Here is a 20,565-nt window from a genome sequence, read left to right as displayed (position 1 = left end):
CTCTCCACTTCCCTACAGCATTTACCAGCTTCTAGTATGAAATGTACTTGATTATTAACCAGGCATAGTCTTTCATACCTGTAAACCTAGCTATTTAGGAGGCTGAAATTTGAAGATCATGGTTCGAAGTCAGCTGAGGTAGACAAATCCATCTCTAACTAACCACCCCCCGAAAATGGAAGTAGACTTGTGGCTGACGTGATAGAGTGCCAGCCTTATACAAAAACAACAAACAACAACAACAAAAACAAACAAGCAAGGAAGAGATTTGATGATCATGGTTTAAAGTTAGTTTGAGACTCTTATTTTCAATTAACCAGAAAAAAACTGGAAGTGGAGCTGTGTATCAAATGCTAGAGTGTTAGCCCTGAGCAAAGTTGCTCAGTATCTAGGTCCTAAGTTCAAACCTCAGGTCCACCACAGCCTTAAAAAAAAAACAAAAACAGAGTTAAGTTTTGATTTTTGTATATTTGAGATGTAGTAAGACAGCTAACTGGAGCATCTAGTGGGAAGTTTTTTTTTTTTTAATTTTATTGTTACCATAATGGGGATTACAGAGGGGTTCCAGTTATATAAGTGAAGTAAAAAATGCATTTCTTTCCTTCTTTCCTTCCTTCCTTCCTTCCTTCCTTTCTTCCTTCCTTTCTTTCTGTCAGTTGTGGGGCTTGAACTCCGGGCCTAGGCGCTATCCCTCAGCTTTCAGTTCAAGGTTAGTGCTTACCACTTGAGCCACAGCGCCACTTCCGGTTTTCCAAGTGGTTTATTGGAGGTAAGAGTCTCACGGACTTTCCTGCCCAGGCTGGCTTTGAACTGCAATCCTCAGATCTCAGCCTCCCGAGAGGATTACAGGTGTGAACCACCAGCTCCCAGCAAGAGTGCATTTCTTTTTGGACAGTGTCACCCCTTCCCTCTCTCTCCCAGTTTTTCCCTCCCATTCCCACCAACAAGTTATAAAGCTCATTTTCAACACAGTGTCTAGTGAGTATGACTGCTGCATTTGTTCACCCTTTGTCCATCCATTTCTGTGCTCCTCCTTACCTTCCCAAAGACAGATAAGCCAACAGGACAAAAGGAAAAGAAAACCAAAGAAGCAAAAAAAGAAAAAGAAAAAAAACACCTGTTTCCTTTTCTTGGAGTTCATTTTGAGGAATCTTATTTTGTATGATTAGAGGCACAGAGGCCTTGCTCCTTCTTGGTCTTCTCCTCTGAGAGGACAGTTTTATGAACACACATCTGTGGAATATTCTCGCCTGGACATCCGAAGCTAGGTGACATTGCACTGCTGAGACTCAGTGAGGTTGCCTGGAGAATGAGCCGAGACAGAGAAGACAATGCAAGGCCGATCTGCCCTGTTGCAATATTCCAAAGCCAAGAAGAAGATGAGACACCAAAGGTAATGGAGAGCCAGGCATGCAGTGGGAGGAAAGCAACATGCCAGGGGCACTACTAATGAAGTTCTGTGATGATTCCTGACTAGAAAAGAGGCCTTCAGTTAAGGCTGTCCTTCAAAAAGACATTGTGTCCCTTGGCACACATTTTTGTCCTTTCTGATTTCCACCTTACCAGCTGCGTTCATGTCTGCTGTCACTAATGGGCACTTACTACAAAAGAGCCACATGGCACTGGCAGGTGGCAGACGTAGCTAGAACCAGCCCCATTCTTTCCTACCAGTCTCCCAGAACCCCTGTGGGGTAACCTCAGAATCCACTTCATCTTCCAGCCCCAGAACATTAAGTTTTGCTAAGGCTTTGATCAATTTCAATGCGACACTGCTTCTATTCCAAAGCCTTAAAAAAGGCTCAGACACCTCATAACCACTGTGATGACATTTGCAATGGATTTTTGACACTTTTTTTTTTTCAGGGGAAGGGGCACATTTTTCCATATAATAATGCTTCGCCCCACACCGGGCCAATTTTCTAATGGTGATCAGAAGGAATGCACTGACACACAGGCCTGGCAAAGGCTAAGACAGCACAGGGCTTTTTCTCCAACACAGCAATCTGAACAGAGGAAAGTTCAGGGGTCACAAGTTTGTAACTAAGTGAACCTATTCCTCTGCGTTTATTGAAAAGGGCAGAAGAGACACTGAAGTATTTGCATAAATCTTCCTTCCCTCGTTCTGCAATCAAGAATTAGGTAGAATGTGGCCAAGATATCACTAGATCTCTGGATTGCAATATTTTTCCTGCTTTTCATTTCAACTCCATTTCTTTGAAAGACCTGATTAAGTACAATGATATCATTCTTTCGGGGGATGGGGGGGGGGACGGCGATATTTTCACCATTTCCTAAGATGAACTGAATCTGTAAGTTAAATAATACAATATTTCTGTCACAAATATTCACCTTGTGTAACTGTTTTTCATAACCAAGTGAGACCCCAGAACTCAGTGCCTGGTAGGCAGAAAGGAACCAAACCATGCGGGTATAGACAAAGTTTATTAAAACATCATACACTTATATAGTGCATAGGGGCATAGAAGGCAAGCCTGTAGTCAGGGGTCAACCCCAGGACAGGAAGCTGACCTTGAAGGTAAACAACTCTTGGGGGATATGAACGATTAGTAACCTTTCCTTCAGGTTAACAAAAGAGAAAGCAAGGTGCAGGTTGGGGTCTATTTAATAGACAAAAGGGATCTTGATGCATAGTTCTACACAATTAACTAGGAGGAGCACCAATGGCATATCCTGAAAAACATCACCTGAGCCTGGCACCCAGCGCAGGATCTTTGACCTGCATGAAGGAAGGGAACCCCTCCTTCCCCCCCAGAGGAGTACATCATGCCAGCATGCACCCCCATGGCACACAGGAACTCAGATGGGGTCTTGCAAGTCAATGCCTCCCACATTTATCATCTAGAGAAGTTGAAAGTAACTGTGTTTTCCCCTTGCCCTCCCATAAAACACCTGAGGATTATCTGTCTAGTCATCCAGTTATTATCTATCCTCTATCCCTACATCTATCATCTAACTCTGTATATCATCTACATCTACCATCCATCTATTATCTATTAAATCTATCATCTATGTCTATCATAATTTATCTATAGCTATTATCCATCTATCATCTATCATCTATCTACATCTATCATCTATTATCTATCATTTATCTCTGTCTATCATCTGTCTATCTAAAATAGTCAATCAGAAGGGAGGCATGGTGTTATTGCCCTGTCACAGAACTATGTCCGAGTCAAGATTGAAAGGATAGAGAATTGAATGAAAATTCAATTTCTAGTTGTTGAATATATATGCAGTAATGCAACCTAGATATTATTTTCTCCAAATAATCTACTATTGCAAAAGAATTAATAGTAATGTCTTGAAAACTGTATAGAGTTGTGAAAGATTTTCATGTCATATTTTATAGTAAATATCTGAAAAACCTCAAATCTTTCTCAGTTCCACCTAAGTCTCCCACTTTTCAGGATCTTTCTTTTTCTTCCCTTCCTTCCTTCCTTCCTTCCTTCCTTCCTTCCTTCCTTCCTTCCTTCCTTCCTTCCTTCCTTCCTTCCTTCCTTCCTTCCTTCCTTCTGAAGGGTTAAAAATTAAAAACCTCACTTTACCATTACCATTACTAACTTGCTAACTGCTGATTTTGCTTCTATAAATATGCTTGCATTCAGACCCCCTTCCCTGGGAGATAAAATTGGCAGTAACTCAAGTATTGGCCGGCCCAGATGTCCGGATATCAGCCCACCCAGGACAAGGACAGCGGTTATAGATAGTACATGTTCTTCAGTTCCAAATTAATTAAGCCATCCCTGGGACAAACCTTGACAATGACCACCTGGCCAGACCACAAACTGGGCCAAATGTCAACCAATCACAAGTCTGTAACTATGTGAACTCCCCTAACCCTTATTGTCCAAAGTAACCACCCCCCTTGAGTCCCCCGCGCCAATCATTTTACAAAGAGCGTTACAAAATTTCCCGCGTGGCAAAGTGATTGTTGGTGTATATGATGACCTTTAAATGGACCAATCATGGGATGCTTTGTGTTATGCGTTAATCTTGTGGTTTTTGCCTTTAAAAGTGCCTGTAATCTCTGCTCGGGGCTCCCTGTCTGCTCGGGACAGAGAGTCCGTTTGTGCAAACGTCAAATAAACTCCTCTTGCTTATTGCATCTCCCGGCCTGGAGTCTGAGTTTTCTGGGGCGCCCTCCCGTTGACGAAAGTATCCTAGGGGACTAGGGTCTTTCACTTCCTCCCTCCCTCCCTCCCTCCCTCCCTTTCTTTTCACCCTTCCTTTTTTTTTTCTTTACCCTTCCTTTCTTTTCTTTTTCTTTTCTTTTAGGTCTGTTGTGGGGCCTGAAGTCTAGGCTTGGGCGCTGTCCCTCAGCTCTTCAGTTCAAGGCTCTACTACTTCAGCGATGGCACCACTTCCAGCTTTTTCTGCTTATGTGGTGCTCAGAAATCAAACCCAGGGCTTCATGCATTCAAGGCAAGCACTCTATCACTCAGCCACCTTCCTAGCCCCTCTTCCTTTCTTTTCTTTTCTTTTCTTTTCTTTTCCTTCCCCTCCCTCCCTCCCTCCTTCCCTCTCTCCCTCCCTCCCTCTGTGCCTTTCAGCCTTCCTGCCTTCCTGCCTTCCTGCCTGCCTGCCTTCCTTCCTGTCTGTGCTGGTACTGAAGCACTGTCCTTTAGCTTTACTGCTCAAGTTTGGCACTTTACCACTTGAGCTACACCTCAATTTTCTGCTGTTTGGTAGTTATTGGAAATAAGAGTTCTTGGATTTATCTACCTGGGCTGGCTTCAAACCACGATCCTCAGATCTCAGCCTCCTGAGTAGCTAGTCTTAAAGATGAGAAACATTGGCGCCCAGTTTTATTCTTTCCTTATTTTTACCACAAAATACTAAGCTTGGTTGCCCTCTGTGTCTCTCTATAGGGTCGCTGAGTTTCATGTCATATTTTCTGTGGTCATCTATTACTGCTGTGTGTGTGTGTGTGTGTGTGTGTGTGTGTGTGTGTGTGTGTGTGTGTATGTGTGTGTCTGTCTGTCCTGGAGCTTGAACTCAGTCAGGGCCTGGGTGCTTTTTCCTGAGCTTTTGTGCTAAAGGATAGTGCTCTACCACTGGAGCCACAGCTCCACTTCCTTATTGCTAATTATAATTTTAAGTCTTTAATTCCAGAAAGGGAAAAAAAATTCAACATAACCTTAAAAAGACTTTTAAAATTCAATTTCCCATCTTATGTATAATAAACACAAGTTAGCTTTACATGGTGGAGTTATTTCTTAACAACCCAAATCATCTTGCTACATATTTGATTTGTTATCACATAGCTTGCTGTGCCTCTCAAATGTAGCTTCATCTCCCAAATATGCCAAATTGTTCTATTTGTCTATCTCCCATAAGCCCAATAGAATTTATTTTTTTCTTTTTTTTTTGCATATTTTAAATATTTTATTTTAAAGGTGATATCCAGAGGGGTTACAGTTACATTTCTTTTTTTTATTGTGAAAATACTGTACAGAGGGGTTACAAATACATGGGCAAGATAATGAGTACATTTCTTATCAAGTATTGTAGCCTCCTCCTTTGTTTCCCCTTCCCATCCTCCCCCCACCCCCCTACCCAATTCTTCCCGTCCCCCCCAACGAAAGTTGTAAAGTTCGTTTTCGATATAAAGACTTGTATATCTCATTGTTGCAGTGGGTCCACCTGTATCCCTATTTAAGCAATTTGTTTTTTCCCCTTCCCCTCCACAAATTATACCGATATCAAATACAGTGAAAGCAGGGGTTACCCAATAGAATTTAATTTCAGAAACCTACTGTGTGGAAGAACTGAGACAGTAATGGAAATATAAGATTTAAAATTTTAACCCTTACCCTGGAAGAAGATTGGTCTAATACCATAACTATTAAGTCCCCGAATGGTAAAGGCCTTGTTCAGCCTTTCGTCCTTCATTAGATATATGGAGGGGCTTGGCATGTCAGTGCTCTGATTTCCTAAAGGTTAAGATATTATTAACAGATTTAATGCTGTGGAGGGAAAGCATTGTTCTTCAGTGAGGATGGTTTAATTTTCTACAATTAAGGCTTCATGGGATTATTAACACATAAATAAAACTAGTATATTAATTTTTGATCCAGAGTGGGATCCTGGGTAAGAATAGAATTTGTTCCATTCTCTTAAATAATATTGCCAAGTGCTAGTGATTTGTTAGATACGTTAGAGTCCTTACTGAACAAATGACATTTTGGCTGAGATTTGGGTGACAAGGAGCAACAATGAAGAATGAGAGATTATTCAGGAAGGACAAATGGTGTGGCTGAGAGCTCGAATCTGCAGCTGTGACCAAAGTGAGGGCAGGCCACCATGTCCGAAGTAGAGGGAATGGGCAAGCGTTAAATGGGGTTACTGGAGAAGAAAATAATAATAATAATAAAGCATGAAGAGTTTATTTTTTAAGGCCTTAGTAACAATTTGTTGTGTTTTTAGTTATGATAGGAAAGTTTTAGAGGATTTAACCAGGTCTGAGACAAGAGACAGTTGTTTTGATTATAAAAATGATATAGACTGGATATATGGCTCACGCCTGTAATCCCAGCTGCTTAGGAGGCTGAGCTCTGATGATTAATGGCTCTACACTAGCCTGGGCAGATAAAATCCAGAGACTTTTATCTCTAATTAATCAGCAAAAAAAAAAAAAGAAGCCAGAAGTGGAGGTGTAGCATAAATGGTGCAACACCAATGTTGAGTGAAAAAGCAAAGAGACACCGTCCAGGCCCTGAGTTCAAGCCCCAAGACTGGAATAAAAAAAGGAAAGAAAAGATGACACAAACCACTATGAGGAAGATGGAGTGTTGGGGTGGGTGTGTGGAAATGGGATAATTTTGTGCTTAGAATGTTGAAGAACTTGCCTCCTATCAGACATGAAAATACCTGATCACAACTGCTGATTTCTTTGGGATACATAATTCCAATTGAAGCCAGCTTCTACTATAACATCTGGTAATTCACGAAACTCTTGAACATTGAATATTTTCCTCTCTGGAATTATTTGCTCCAGGCTGGTTATAGCACAGCACTGATAAGAGACCGTGGGGTTAGACCTTCTGGAAATGGAAGGAAGTGGACAGAGGCAGAAGGTACTTGGGAGGCAAAAGCCATAGCAATCATTATTAGACTGAATTTGTATGAATTGAATGGAAGAGAAAGGAATGAATTTGACTTGAACAGCAAATATGTGGTTATTTCATGTTGAAGTGGAAAATATTACCAAAGGAAGAGACCAGATAGAGGCTGGGTTTTTGACAAATGAGTCAAGATGTCAAAGCAATTGGGCCAAAGAATCTACAGTCCAAAGTAGAGAGGAAGGATAGAATTATAAATTTGAAGCTGGGCACTGATGGCTTTTGCTGTAATCCTTGCTCCTCAGGAAGCTGAAATCTAAGGATCTAGTTCATAGCCAGCCCTGGCAGACAAATCTATGAGACTCTTACCACCAATGAAGTGCCAACAAGTTGAAAGTGGAACTGTGGCTCAAATAATAGAGCACCAGTCTTGAGCAAAAAAGCGAAGTGAAAGCAACAGTCTGAGTTCAAACCCCAATATTGCTCCCCCATCTAAAAAAAATATACATTTGAGTCAGTAGCATAAATTGTTCTAAAAATGAATCTCTTTTCTTTTCAAGACAAAGTAGAGAGACAGTTTCATTAATCTGTCAATCAGATTATACTGGATAGGAACCTTAAAATGCAAACACATGTATGAAATATCATAACTATCATTAGTGTTCTAGCTTATTGAATAGTTAATAAGTAGCTGTCATTCTGCAAGGGTCAGAGACCCTTTCCTACAGCAATATTCATCTGATGATCTGGAATTGTATGGAACCAGTTGGCATGTGTGGGAGGCATTCAGGATATCTCACAATAATTCCTTTCTTTCTTTCTTTCCTTCCTTCTTCCTTCCTTCCTTCCTTTTCTTCCTTCCTTCCTTTCTCCCTTCCTTCCTTCCTTTCCTCCTTTCTTCTTCCTTTCGTTTTCTTTCTCTTTCTCTCCTTTCTTCCCTCCCCCCTCTCTCATCAGCTCTTCTGCTGGGCTGACTTCAAACTGTGATCCTCATATCTTAGTCTCCTGAGTAGCTAGGATTATAGGCCACTTACTAAATCTAGTTTTGATTTATTTATATATGTATTTTAATTATTTTAACATGTGTGTGCATGTGTCATGCGTGTGCATGCATATGTGTGTGTGTGTGAGAGTGTGTGGGCTGGTAATGGGGATTGAATCCAGGGTTTGAGCATTGTAGCTGAAGAATTGGCCCCCACCCTGTTTTCCCAGGTGCATGCAGATACCAGGCAACACACAAAGGTAAGTGCAGACTGCCTGACTCCAGCAGGGCAATCTATCTAAGCCTGGCTGTAAGCATTCCATCGTGGGCCCAACCGAGAAGCCCCCACCTCCCTTGACCTAGTGGCTTTTTCATTAACCTCTGCCTCTGCCTCCTTGTTCATACCTCACAACGCAGCTTCGGTCCCGGCTCTGACACACAGTCTCCAAGCCCACGGGAAGGCTGTGTCCCTCACTGCTCTAGCTCGATAAACAGTCCTCGTCTGTGGAAGATTGAGTATGGCCTGTTTCCTTCCTTTCTCCTCCATTTCCAGTAGCAAAGAGGACTATCTTATCTCTTTTCCATCTTTTATTTTTCTGGTCACTTCTTTATAAGAACCAAATAATGAACCAGTTGGCAAAAGACACTTGATTTCAAAAGAGTCAGAAAAAGCAATAAGTTAATAGTTTAGAAACCAGAGATTCTTTTGTATTCATGAAAAGATAAGCAGCCATAAAATACATAATTATAATGGAAATGGCTTATTTCCTAACCCTCCTAACTAGAAGTAAACTAGTTAAGCATCAACAGTTAAAATGAAAACACTTGCAAAATTCAGGCGCTTGCAAATAATAAAAATTTATTCTTTGCTCATGTAATAATCTCAGGTTGAAGTCATAACCTTTGAGGGTAATCAGAGGATGTTCAATCCTTTGTTCCAAAGCATCACTTTAGAATTTGAATGTCTCTCTGGTTTGTGTGTGTGTGTGTGTGTGTGTGTGTGTGTGTGTGTGTGTGCTAGTTTTAGGGCTTGAACTCAGGGGCCTGGGCACTGTTTCTGAGGTTTTTTTGTTTTTTTGCTCCAGGCCGGTGCTCTACTACTTAAGCAATAACTCCACTTCTGATTTTTTGGTGGTTAATTAGGAATTAGAGGTTCACAGACTTTTCTACCTAGGCTGGATTAGAACTGTGATCCTCAGATCTCAGCTTTTGAATAGCTAGGGTGACAAATGTGAGGCACTAGTACCATGTTTTGCATTTTCTTGCCTTCCTGGTTCATTGGATATGTCCGTGAAAGTGGGAAAAATTAGTAGGCAATTTTTCAGGTGTTATTTTTTGTGGGTTTGTTTTGTTGTTTTCTTTTTGTTGGTTGTGGGGCTTGAACTCAGGGCCTGGGTCCTATCATTGAGCCTCTTTGTGCTCAAGGCTGCTCTACCACTTGAGCCACAGTGGTTAGAGGTTTTAAGTGGTTAATTGGACATCAGAATCTGATGAGGTCTTTTCTGCCCAGGCTGGATTGGAACCCTGATCCTCAGATCTCAGCCTCCTAAATAGCTAGGATTGCAGTATGAGCCACAGGTGCCCGGCAATTTTCAGTTTTTTAAGACATTGTGGACGTAGCAAGTGTGAGGAAAGTGTCTGCTAAGCTTGTGAGAATTGTTTTTCTGGAAAGTTCCTCCTTTGGCCAGGTGGCTTGGCCCTTACTAATTACATTTTAGTTACATAGATCCTTTTCCTGAGCACTTTAATGACGATATCTTGTTAGAAGCTCCTCGAATTTGAATTATATCCTGTACATTAAGCCACATCCTTTTGCAGACTGTGAACCTGAGCTCAGCCAATGGGAGCAGAGGGGAGGGGCCTGCTGTGTTAGGCATAGAAAGGGAGCTGCCTGACTGTCTCAGTGTTTGCTTGAAAGATCTTTGGGGGATGGTTTGCCCTTCTGCAGAAGTAAACTTGGCTTTGCCAAGTTCCTTTGGAGTTGGTGTCCTTATTCCTACATGACATCCCAACATCCTGAGCTATTTCTGACACAAATGAGAAAACAAGTTTTTCCTATACAAAGGTTTTGTTCAATCTCCTTCTCCATCTCCTTCCCTGATCACGAGAATGAGAGCTCTTTCTCAGACTGAAATAAAATGAGCTTCTAGTAGACCCAGAAAAACAATACAGTTGTATTTAGATTTGTAGAACTCTTTTGCTTAGAGGTAAAAAATTATTGGTTCTATTTGTGTGTGTGTGTGTGTGTGTGTGTATGGTGTGTATGTACGTGTGTGCACATTTGTGCATCAGTACTGGAGTTTGAACTCAGAGCCTGGGTCATTCTCTCAACTATTTCGCTCAAGGTGGATTCTTGAGCCACACTCCACTTCCGGCTTTTTGGTGCTTAATTGGAGATAAAGAGTCTTATGGACTTTCCTGCCGAGGCTGGCTTTGAACTTTATAATCAGATCTCAGCCACAAGGGCCACTGTGATTACAGAGGTGAGCTACTGGTGCCTGGCTTAAAGGCAGAAAATTCTCATGATGTCTCTCCATTCTAAATTCTACCCACTACTTCTTTCTATACAAAACTGTTATACAGATTTTATAACTTCTAGCAAAGAAGAAAGGTAGCTAGGATTCTGTGTGTGTGTGTAAAATAGAATTTTACTAATCTGAGAAAATATTGTCATTTTCAGGGAATGGGATGGATCCAAAATTATGTTAAGTGAAATAAACCAGGCTCAGAGAGACAGATGGTACATATTTTTCTCATATGTGGAAGTAAGATCTAAAATATAAACATATATGAAAACATATAGGGCTACATGCATGTATAGACAAATTGACTAAAGTAAAGGATGGTAGACTTGGGAAGATTCCAATAGTGTAATTCATCTGAATAACGAATTATTTAACAAAATGAAAACCAAAAAGCTGAGACATGTTTTTTTTTTTTTTTTTCTGGGGAGAAAGTGACAAAGGAAAGTAGGGCAGATGAATGGAGGGAAAAGGATGGGCAAATCCAGTCACAAAGTTTAAAAGTTGGACCAGGTAGCTTGAGGAGATGGGTGGGGTTGGGAGAGGTGGGTGGGAACGCATTGTATTCAGAATCTGACTGGTGGAGTTAAAACCCTTTTGTACAGCTACTTAAAATTTACAAGATGTGAACAGTCTCTCTGGAGGAATGTGTCGCCTCTTGTCCACTCCTAATGTTAGTGCCCTGTTAGTGAGTTGATACCACATCATCAGTAGCATTGAATGCTCCTGGTATTTCCGCTAGGACGGTGGTTTCCACATGATCAGCTGTTCCATGAAGGTCATTTGGCTTCAGTCAACAGTGTTAAGCAGGCTACATTTCAGACACAGCTGTTTTGAATTCATATAAACTTTTAAAAGAAGCTCAGGCCAAAAATACAGATATGAGAGACATAGGAATTGGCATCATACAACAATTGATTTCTACTCTCACCGTTGTTCTCTCCATTCTATCCTCACTATGCAGCCCAAATCATGGGACAGAAGAGCTCTTCTAGAAATATTCGTTAAATGAGTGGATCCTAGCAACTGTAAGGTCCGCGCCTGGATAGCCAGCAGACTCCACCCTCCACACAGCAAAGTCTCCACCCAGTACCTGCGTTACCTAGGCAACTGGGACACCTGGAAGAGGTCACATCTGCATCTGCTGAGTTCACATCTGAATTTGATGTGGCCACACCTTTCTCTGCCCATACCCTAGATAAGGCCTAGCCCAGGCCCAGACCCTCTCTCTGCTCTTGTCTAGCTCTTCTCAAGCTCTTTTCTCTCTCTTTCCCAGCTCTCTCTCTTTCCCAGCTCTCTCTCTTTCCCAGGCCTTTCCCCACCGTGTGGAGGACCAAGATGGCCTGGTGCCAGCCAGACGATGAATAAACCTACCCCTTACCTGAATACCACGTGTGTGGTGCAGGTCTTACTCGGCTACCTCTTTTTAAAAACCTAACATAAATGGTACCGTGACTCGGATAAAGGGCTTAAAGTCAGGATAGGTGGGATTCCTCTCCGTTTTTTTTCCTCTTTTTGCTTTTTTGTTTGTTCTTCCCTTTTTGCTCTAAGGAATACCCACAGTTCTGACAGCCTTTTGCAAACCGGTCTGTCTGCTGCGGACACAGCGCATCGATACCATTGCTGCCTTCACATCCACGTCCACACCACTTCTCTACTCTGGTGAGTGAAACTACTCTCTACGGCTCTCTGTTTCTCAGTCTCTGTCCAGACGTGGCACCACACCAGAGAGCTCCTACGGCCTTTAGCTGAAAGGCCGGTCACCTCTGAAGCCGAGGACAGTTGGTTTTGGGGCTTGGCCATTTCTCTCTAGAGGGCTCTGGGGGAAGTCGGGACACCGCTTCTGCCTGGTCAGCTCTCATTCACTCACCAGACTAACTCTCCTACTCATTTAATGGGGTGCTGCGAGTCACGCCTGAGCTGTGAAACCCTTTTGAATGTCTCCTGTGCTCCTTGGAAAGCCAGAGAGCCTAATTTTATGCCATTCTCAGATGTAGACAGTTTTGCAACTGCAATGGTAAATGGTCAGAAGTCTGTTTACTTTCAGGTTCTCTTTGCTCTCTGCCATTCATGTCCAACTTTCCTTATCTCTCCCTTTCTCTTTTCTACATTTTGGCTTGTGCAGGCTGGGTCCCTAGGACCCCCTCTAGGTTCCCTCTCAGAGGCTAGCCAATGTAGGCTCGATCTATTTGTTCAGGGTTTCTTTGCATTCTTTCAGAAATTCGCCATCTTGAATTCGCCATCTTGGCCACATGGTGGGTTAAGGGTTTGGCCCCATCTGACCCTTAACCTTCCACTAAGTTTACTACTCCATCCATCTATTCTAACAAGTTGCTAAGTTGCCTTGCTAACAAGTTGCTTTTTTCACAGGCCCTGGTAACTGAGGCCCAATCATGTGATGTGCTTTGTTAGCAAAGATGGCTAAACATTGTTGTCAAAATTTTAGGTTTTGAGTTTTGCCTTTTTTGTTTTGTGTTATGTATTCTGGTACTGACTATGTGACTCTAAAATTCTGGCCTATCTGTGCTAAGATTCTCACATCTAACAAGTTTTGTCATTGCAGAATATTTGTTGGTCAATTCTTAATAAGGACCAGGTAAGCTCTATTCTATTGGATCTCCTTGTTGCTTTAATTAGAAATAATAAAGGGTTTTTGTGGCAAATATTGCAGTTCAAAGCCAACCCAGGCTGAAAAATCCCTAAGACTCCATCTCCCAACTAACCTGCAAAGAGCCAGGCTGGAAGCATGACTCAAGACTATTATCTCTAACCAGCCAAAAACTAGAAGTGCTATTGTAACTCAACGTGGTAGAGCACTAGCCTTGAGCAGAAGTGCTCAGGGACAGTGCCCAGGCCTTGAGTTCAATCCTCCTTGAATACCAACTGGGACAAGCCATTCCAGCAACGAGCACCTAGACTCAGCCAATCTGGGAACAAGGAACATGGAGAGGAGTAAGAGGAGATGATGTCACATCAGCTACTTTGTGCCTGCCCTTTCAAAATTAAAAAGAGCCGGGAGGTCAGTGGAAGTAAGAAGCCTGCCCATCCAATGTCTATACCTGTCTACCTATTAACTTAACAGGAATTTATATTCTTGCCTTTGTCATCTGACTTCTCTACCTAGTTGCCAGATGTCAGAAGTAGCCAGGGACATTTCTACCAACATTTTCAGCCCCAAGTCCTTCCTCTTGCCATTTATTTGCTCTCTAGTATTTTTTTTCCAGCCCCTCAATGCTCATGAGACTTCTCCAGACTTCATCTAAGGACTCACGCCACCAAGGGACAGCTGCTGCTCACTGCCTTCTCTGGGAGGGGACCAAATTCCAGCCTTTTACCCCTATTGTCGACGTCCCTTGTCAGCAGGAAGTAGCCAGAGAGAATCCTCACCCTATTTCATGATTATTAAAAGGCAGGAATGTAAGGTCCACTCCTGGATGGCTAGCAGACTCCACCCTCCTCGAAGCAAAGTCTCCATCTAGTACCTGCGTTACCTAGGCAACTGGGACACTCACCTGGAAGAGGTCACATCTGAATTTGATGTGGCCATACCTTTCTCCACCCATACCCTAGATAAGGCCTAGCCCAGGCCCAGAGGCCCTCTCTCTGCTCTTTTCTAGCTCTCTCTGCTCTCTGCTCTTTTCTAGCTCTCTCTGATCTCTGCTCTCTCCTCTCTCTCTGCTCTCTCTCTCTATTCTTTTCTAGCTCTTCTCTCTTTCCCAGCTCTTCTCTCTTTCCCAGCTCTTCCAGCTCTCTTTCCCAGCCCTTTCCCCTCCACGTGGAGGACCAAGATGGCCTGGTTTCAGCCTGATGGATGAATAGACCTACCCCTTACCTGAATACCATGTGCGTGGTGCAGTTCTTACTTGGCTACCTCTTTTTAAAAACCTAACAGCAACAGTTGTGCTTAAAATACTTAGGTATCAGAAGTGATCAAAATTAAAGTAACTGTAATTTTTCCGATCACTTTTATAGACAAAATACAATAGTAGTTGTCAAAAATTTACCCTAAGAAATGTCCTTCTTTTCCTTCCTTCCTTCCTTCCTTCCTTCCTTCCTTCCTTCCTTCCTTCCTTCCTTCTTTCTTTCTTTCTTTTCTTCCCTTCTTCCTTTCTTCCTTTCTTTTGTGAGCCAGTCCTGGGGCTTAAACTCAGGGCTGGGGCACTATCCCTGAGCTTCTTTTGCTCAAGGCTAGTATTCTACTACTTTGAGCCGTAGCTCTGCTTCTGTTTTTGTTGTTGTTGTTGTTGTTGTTGTTGTTTCCCCTGTGATTAATTGCTGTTAAGAGTCTCATTGACTTTGCTGCACAGGACTTGAATGGTAATTCTCAGATCTCAGCCTCTGAGTAGCTAGGATTACAGGAGTGAACAAGTGGTACTCAGCTCCTTTCATTGTTTTAAATATATTTTTATTATTTCTAAGTAATTGTACATGTGAGTTGCCATTCAACAGAAGAGCTTATGAATACAATGCATCTTGAGCAATGTCACTCCTTTCCTCATTCCCCGTCATCCCCCAACCCACCCCGCCTTCAATTCTTTTAATTTTGTAGAATATGCATTGAATTTTCTGAATGATTCTCCCCACCCCAAGATATGTCTTTTCTAAAGTGTCTCAGAAAAAATAAATGACCTCAGTCCATTATACCTGTAGATAACAAACCTTTATCTAGAAGTCATTCTGGATTTGCTTGCTTGAATTTCTTTTGGCCAGGAAGTGCTAAATCATGACTATAAATGTCATATTTCAGAAGAGTCCCTCTCTCTTTTGTTTGATCCACTGTACAATTTTGGGTTTTATGTAAATACCAGTATCACCAACATGGAACAAGCTGTAATACTCTAAAGACTCTTGTTGGGATAAAGATACTGTGTTTGCATTGATGGATCACAGCCACAATCTTCAAAAGACTTGGTAGTAACTGTATTTACATAGCTAAATACAACAGGGACCTAATTAAATGGCATGAGAAGAAATTAGAGCTGAGCATGTATATGTGCCATTCCCTAACAGGAATTAAGAAAACTACAGTTATAGAATAATAAAACATTGTATGCCAACTCCAATAAGTTTTTATGACTAAAAGATTGATTTCTTTCTCCTCTAGGGTGTGTGTGTGTGTGTGTGTGTGTGTATGTGTGTGTGTGTGTGTGTGTACTGGAGCTTAACTCAGGGCCTGAATGCTGTCCCTTGGTTTGCTTTGCTGAAGGTTGGAGCTCTCCCACTTGAACCACAGCTCCATTTCTGGCTTTTCACTGGTTCATTTGAGATAAGAGTCTCAACAGACTTTTCTACCTGGGCTGGCTTTGAACTGTGATCTTAAGATCTCAGTTTTCTTAATAGCTAGGATTACAGGCATGAGCTACCTGCACCCAGCTCTTCAGGGATTTTGAAAGGAAATAATAAAAATAGGTCAAAAAAAGAAAAAGAAAAAAAATCCCAGAATATTTAGTGTCTTTATTTTATAAAGTATTTTGAATGTACCTTGAATGTTTGGTTCTTTTATTGTTTTTGTGATTCTTTACAGTGAAGAGACAATAGATCTGAATTTCAGACCATATAAATTGAGGTTTGCAAGAAGCCTGTCTCTCCATTTTTCTTCATAAATCTTTTCTGTCTCCTTAGAAGGTTCATGTCACTGGTTACAGAAACTCTCAATCTCAGTCAGGTCAGGGATCCATGCCAAATCCCCAGGACTAAGTCTATTTTTGGAGGAGCAGCCTTAAGTAGTACCAAGCCAATAATGTTGGCAACAGAAAATCTGGGGCCTCCAGTGATGGTGCTCTGACCCTTTGGTCCCTACTAGCTAGTCCATGGCCATTACTGCCAGGCTGGCCACTGCTCTCTCTCCCTAGAGCTCACATGCTCACTTGGGAACCATGAAAACTTAAATTATTATCACCAATGTACAAAAGGTATAACTGCTTATAAGTACGGTAGTTTTTCTTTTTAAAAAAGTGCAAGGTACTATGAAATAACGTAATCGCAAAGGCTTAGACAAGTTTAGATGATAAAGTCATATTTTTCTGAGGAAATGGCCAGTGGCTTGAGGTCTGAAGATGAAGATTAATTTTTAAAACTTAAAAAGCAGGACAGGGGTGGCTCATGCCTATCATCCTAGCCACTCAGGAGATCTGAGGATCTGAGATCTGAGGATCATGGTTAAAGCTAGCTTGAGCAGGAAAGTTCATGAGACTCTTATCTCCAAGATCTAACCACCAGAAAACTGAAAGTGGTGCTGTAGCTCAAAGGGGTAGAACACTAGCCTGGAGCAAAAGAGCTCAGGGACGGCTTAGAATGGTCCCTAGCGCACAGATGTTTATAATCCCTGAAATTTATGCAGGAAGCAAGTGCACAAAGAGTGTATTAGTTATATTGCTTTCACCAATACCTTTATATAAAGGCTTTTTTTTTTCTCTTTCCAGATGAACTTTTACTCTCCAAAACAGAATTTCCAGAGAACTGGAACTTTCTGTGCTACCAAATCCTGTTGCCAGGCAACACAAATCTGTCAGTTCTTCTGGTGATATTCAGCAACTAGCCCATCAAATGCTTAAACCAAACAATGGAAAACACTTTGGAAAAATACCCAAACCCACATGATACCTTAAGGACCATCAAAGAGTTTTCTATACCTATAAAAATATTTGCCTTACATTAAAAAATAAAAAGATTTTCAAAATCACACAAAATTTTTCACAAAGCAAAAAACAGGTCATTATTATCCAACTCTTGAGTTCACAGGCAATAACATTTTTGAAGAAAGAGAAAAGGTATTTTATGGAATTAAAAAGAGAGGCATAATACAGTGAATTTTTTGGTGCTCCATTTCCATTGTGAAAGAAATTGCAAGTCATTATCGTTTATTATCTTTAGTTAGAGTCAGATTTTGTGGTTTGCTTAATACCAGTTATTTTAAACAAAAGCAGTATTTTTTAACAAATAATGGCAGAGATACTTGAATCTCATAAATCTTATTTAATAAAAATAGCTTGCCTTGTAGTCTGTTGATTATTAAAATAGAGCAAGAAGGGATCATATTCAACTGAAAAAATAGACAAAAATATGAAGCAGTGATTTTTTTTTTACGACATTGGGAGGATAGGATAGTGATAGAAAATGATCCCTAAGATTTAGGAGACAACTGCTATGAACCCTAACGTTATATTTTTGCCTAGAGTGAATTTCTATGGCATGGAGAACAAGAGGAAACTCAGACAAAGTGCATTGGTTTTCTTGTCTTGTGTTTAGTAAGGCATCAGCAAAACACCCAATATCCTGAGAAACAGAGGTTTGAAAACTTCGTGGAGAGCAAACTCTTGAGATTTGCAAAAGAGTTTGGCTTGAAAATTAACACTAACTAATCAAAAGATATATTTGAAAAAACAACCTCAAGCTGAAGAGAAAGCAAATCTCTCATAAGGTTGGAAATCATTGGTGTCCCCACTGAGAGGAGAAAATCCATAATTCCAGAGATAGTCATGAGAGCAATCCAAAGATTATTATCTCAGTGGTGGATCAAAGTTAGCAATAAACGTAATGTTGCCCAAAAGTTCTTCACTTCACAGCTTAAAATGTACCTTCACTAGGTACCTGCCTGTAATCATAGCAGCTTGGGAGGCTGAGATCTGAGGCCTGAAGTTCAAAGCCAGCCTGGGCAGCATGAGATTACCAAAAAGCCAAAAAGAGATGTCTGAACTCAATTAACCACCAGAAACTCAGAAAGTGGAGCTCTCCTTATGCTCTGCCCACCCCACCCCCCAGCAACACAGATTCCAACTTCCTGATGTTCATTTTGCAAGACTGTAAGTTCATTGTTGAAAGGAGTCACCCCATTGGAATCCTCCCCTGCGCACACCATACTTTAGTCAATGCTGAGGATCTATGCAAATGACCTTGTATAGGTTTCCATATATTTTATAATTTAGATCTAACTTCCATAAATCTTAAAAAACAACAACAACATTGAATCAAACTTTCCCATTACCCTTGTAAATTTAGAGAGGGGGAAACACTGGGCATTATTAGCATATTTCTTGCCATTCTGAAGATGAGAAACTGAGGTCAAATAACAGTAGCTCACACATCCAATGACTATCAAAGAGGAATCCAAAACTGACTATGGCTAGCAATTTTTTTTAACAAGATGAACAGGAAATCTTACATTAGTTTATTAATATATTATTATTTTATTATACAAACAAAAGAAGCACACATTTTTTTAAATCAACAAACATCCATTAGTTTAAGATTCTCAATGATGAAAATGATCTTGGTATAAAATATTCAGACATACATAAAAGGTAAAGAAAACAAGCTCAAACAAGTGAAATATTAACCTAACCTAACCTCACCTCATCCTGACCCTGAGTGTATTTTTATGAGTTGAGGGCATATCCCTTCAAGCTGGCAAAGATGAGCTTGCTCTAAAGAATAATATTTCACAGCAGTACATATTACAGCACTGTTTTGAATGTTTTACAACCCGTTGAAGAGACGATGGATTGCATGTCTTCTTCACTCTTTTTTTCTTTGGCTAGTGTGTGTGTGTGTGTGTGTGTGTGTGTGTGTGTGTGTGTGTGTGTGTGTGTGTGTGTGTGTGTTTAATACTGGGTAGCAATTCTTCAGGCTTGCACATTTCAACTAGTAAGCCAGAGTAATTCGACCAGCTGTAAGGCAGTAGGGCGCCAGCAGAAGGATGTGCTAGTAGAAAGGTGTTTTGATTAGAAATGGTGATTATGGCTGCAGGGTGAGCAGGCCTCAGAGGCACAAGCTAATCAATGCCATTGTGAGAGCCATGATTCCTGGTGACAGAATGACGGTGGATACCTCCGCCAACACCAGAATTATCCCTCTGTTGAAAATCAGCCGCATGGCCTTGTGACAATGAATGGCAGAGATATTTTCTGGTTTTGTACAACAGCATGGGGCTAACACTTTCATTTAACCAGTTGCAGGAATACAGGTGGGAGAGTTGTTTTATAAAGAAGAAAGGCAGTGGGATTTAGAAATCTGCAGGTCAGTGGCTAGATGAAGAGTTGGTTCAGGGATTGAGCAGGTGAGTGGGCCTTCTTTAGAGACATGGAAAGAATTTGTTCCAATTCTCTCCTGCCTTAGGTGCATCTCGGAAACAATTGCCTTTTGTGGGATTCTTTAGGGAATGTTGCATAAGCTGCTCTGAGCCACACTTGAGAGTCTTCTGCTACTGCCAATCGCAAGACTAAGTAAGGGTCTTATTAAGGACAGCTCTTTATTTTTTATTTTTTCCTATTTCTAGTTTGTCTCCTCTCCCAATGAGAATTCATCTCACAGCTCTGGAGAGGAGCATCTAATTCAAAAGGGAAGAGGAAGGAAGGTGGAATGGAAAGGGGACAATGATGGGAAAGGAGAGAAGGATGCTGTGTCTTTCAGCTGTTTGCCAAGGCTTCAATTGCACTTCGCCCATCACAAGATGAAAGTAGGGCTCTGTTCTGGTGAGTGTGTAAGGCGTGCTCCTCCGTGACACTTCCTGTCTCAGCGTGTTGTCCTGTGGCCTGGCTCTTACAGGGTCTCCATGTTCCCAAAGGGACCTCCACATCTCTTCAGCTCCACAAAGACGTAGATGCCTTCTTACAGCACAGGCTCAGGTGTTATTTTCTGAATGTAATTTTCTCACTGTCCTGTAGTCTCATTTGTCACGTTCATTAAGCTTTATGGGTACAATTCCAAAGATACATACTTCTTTTTTTTTTTTTTTTTTAAATTTAATTTAATTTTATTTGTGAACATACTGTACAGAGGAGTTACAGTTACATGGGCAGGATAATGCGTACATTTCTTACCAAGCATTGCAGCCTCCTCCTTTGTTTATCCTTCACATCCCTTCCCAGCCTCCCCCCTCCCCCCCAATCCCAATCCTTCTCCTCCCCCCCCCCCCCCCAGCACCAACGTTGTAAAGCTCGTTTTGGACATGACAACTTGTACTTCTCATTGTTGCAAC

The sequence above is a fragment of the Dipodomys spectabilis genome, unplaced genomic scaffold (genome assembly GCF_019054845.1).
Source record: "Dipodomys spectabilis isolate Male_0828 unplaced genomic scaffold, ASM1905484v1 ptg000039l, whole genome shotgun sequence".
NCBI lineage: Eukaryota > Metazoa > Chordata > Mammalia > Rodentia > Heteromyidae > Dipodomys > Dipodomys spectabilis.
This window is presented reverse-complemented; position numbering follows the sequence as displayed.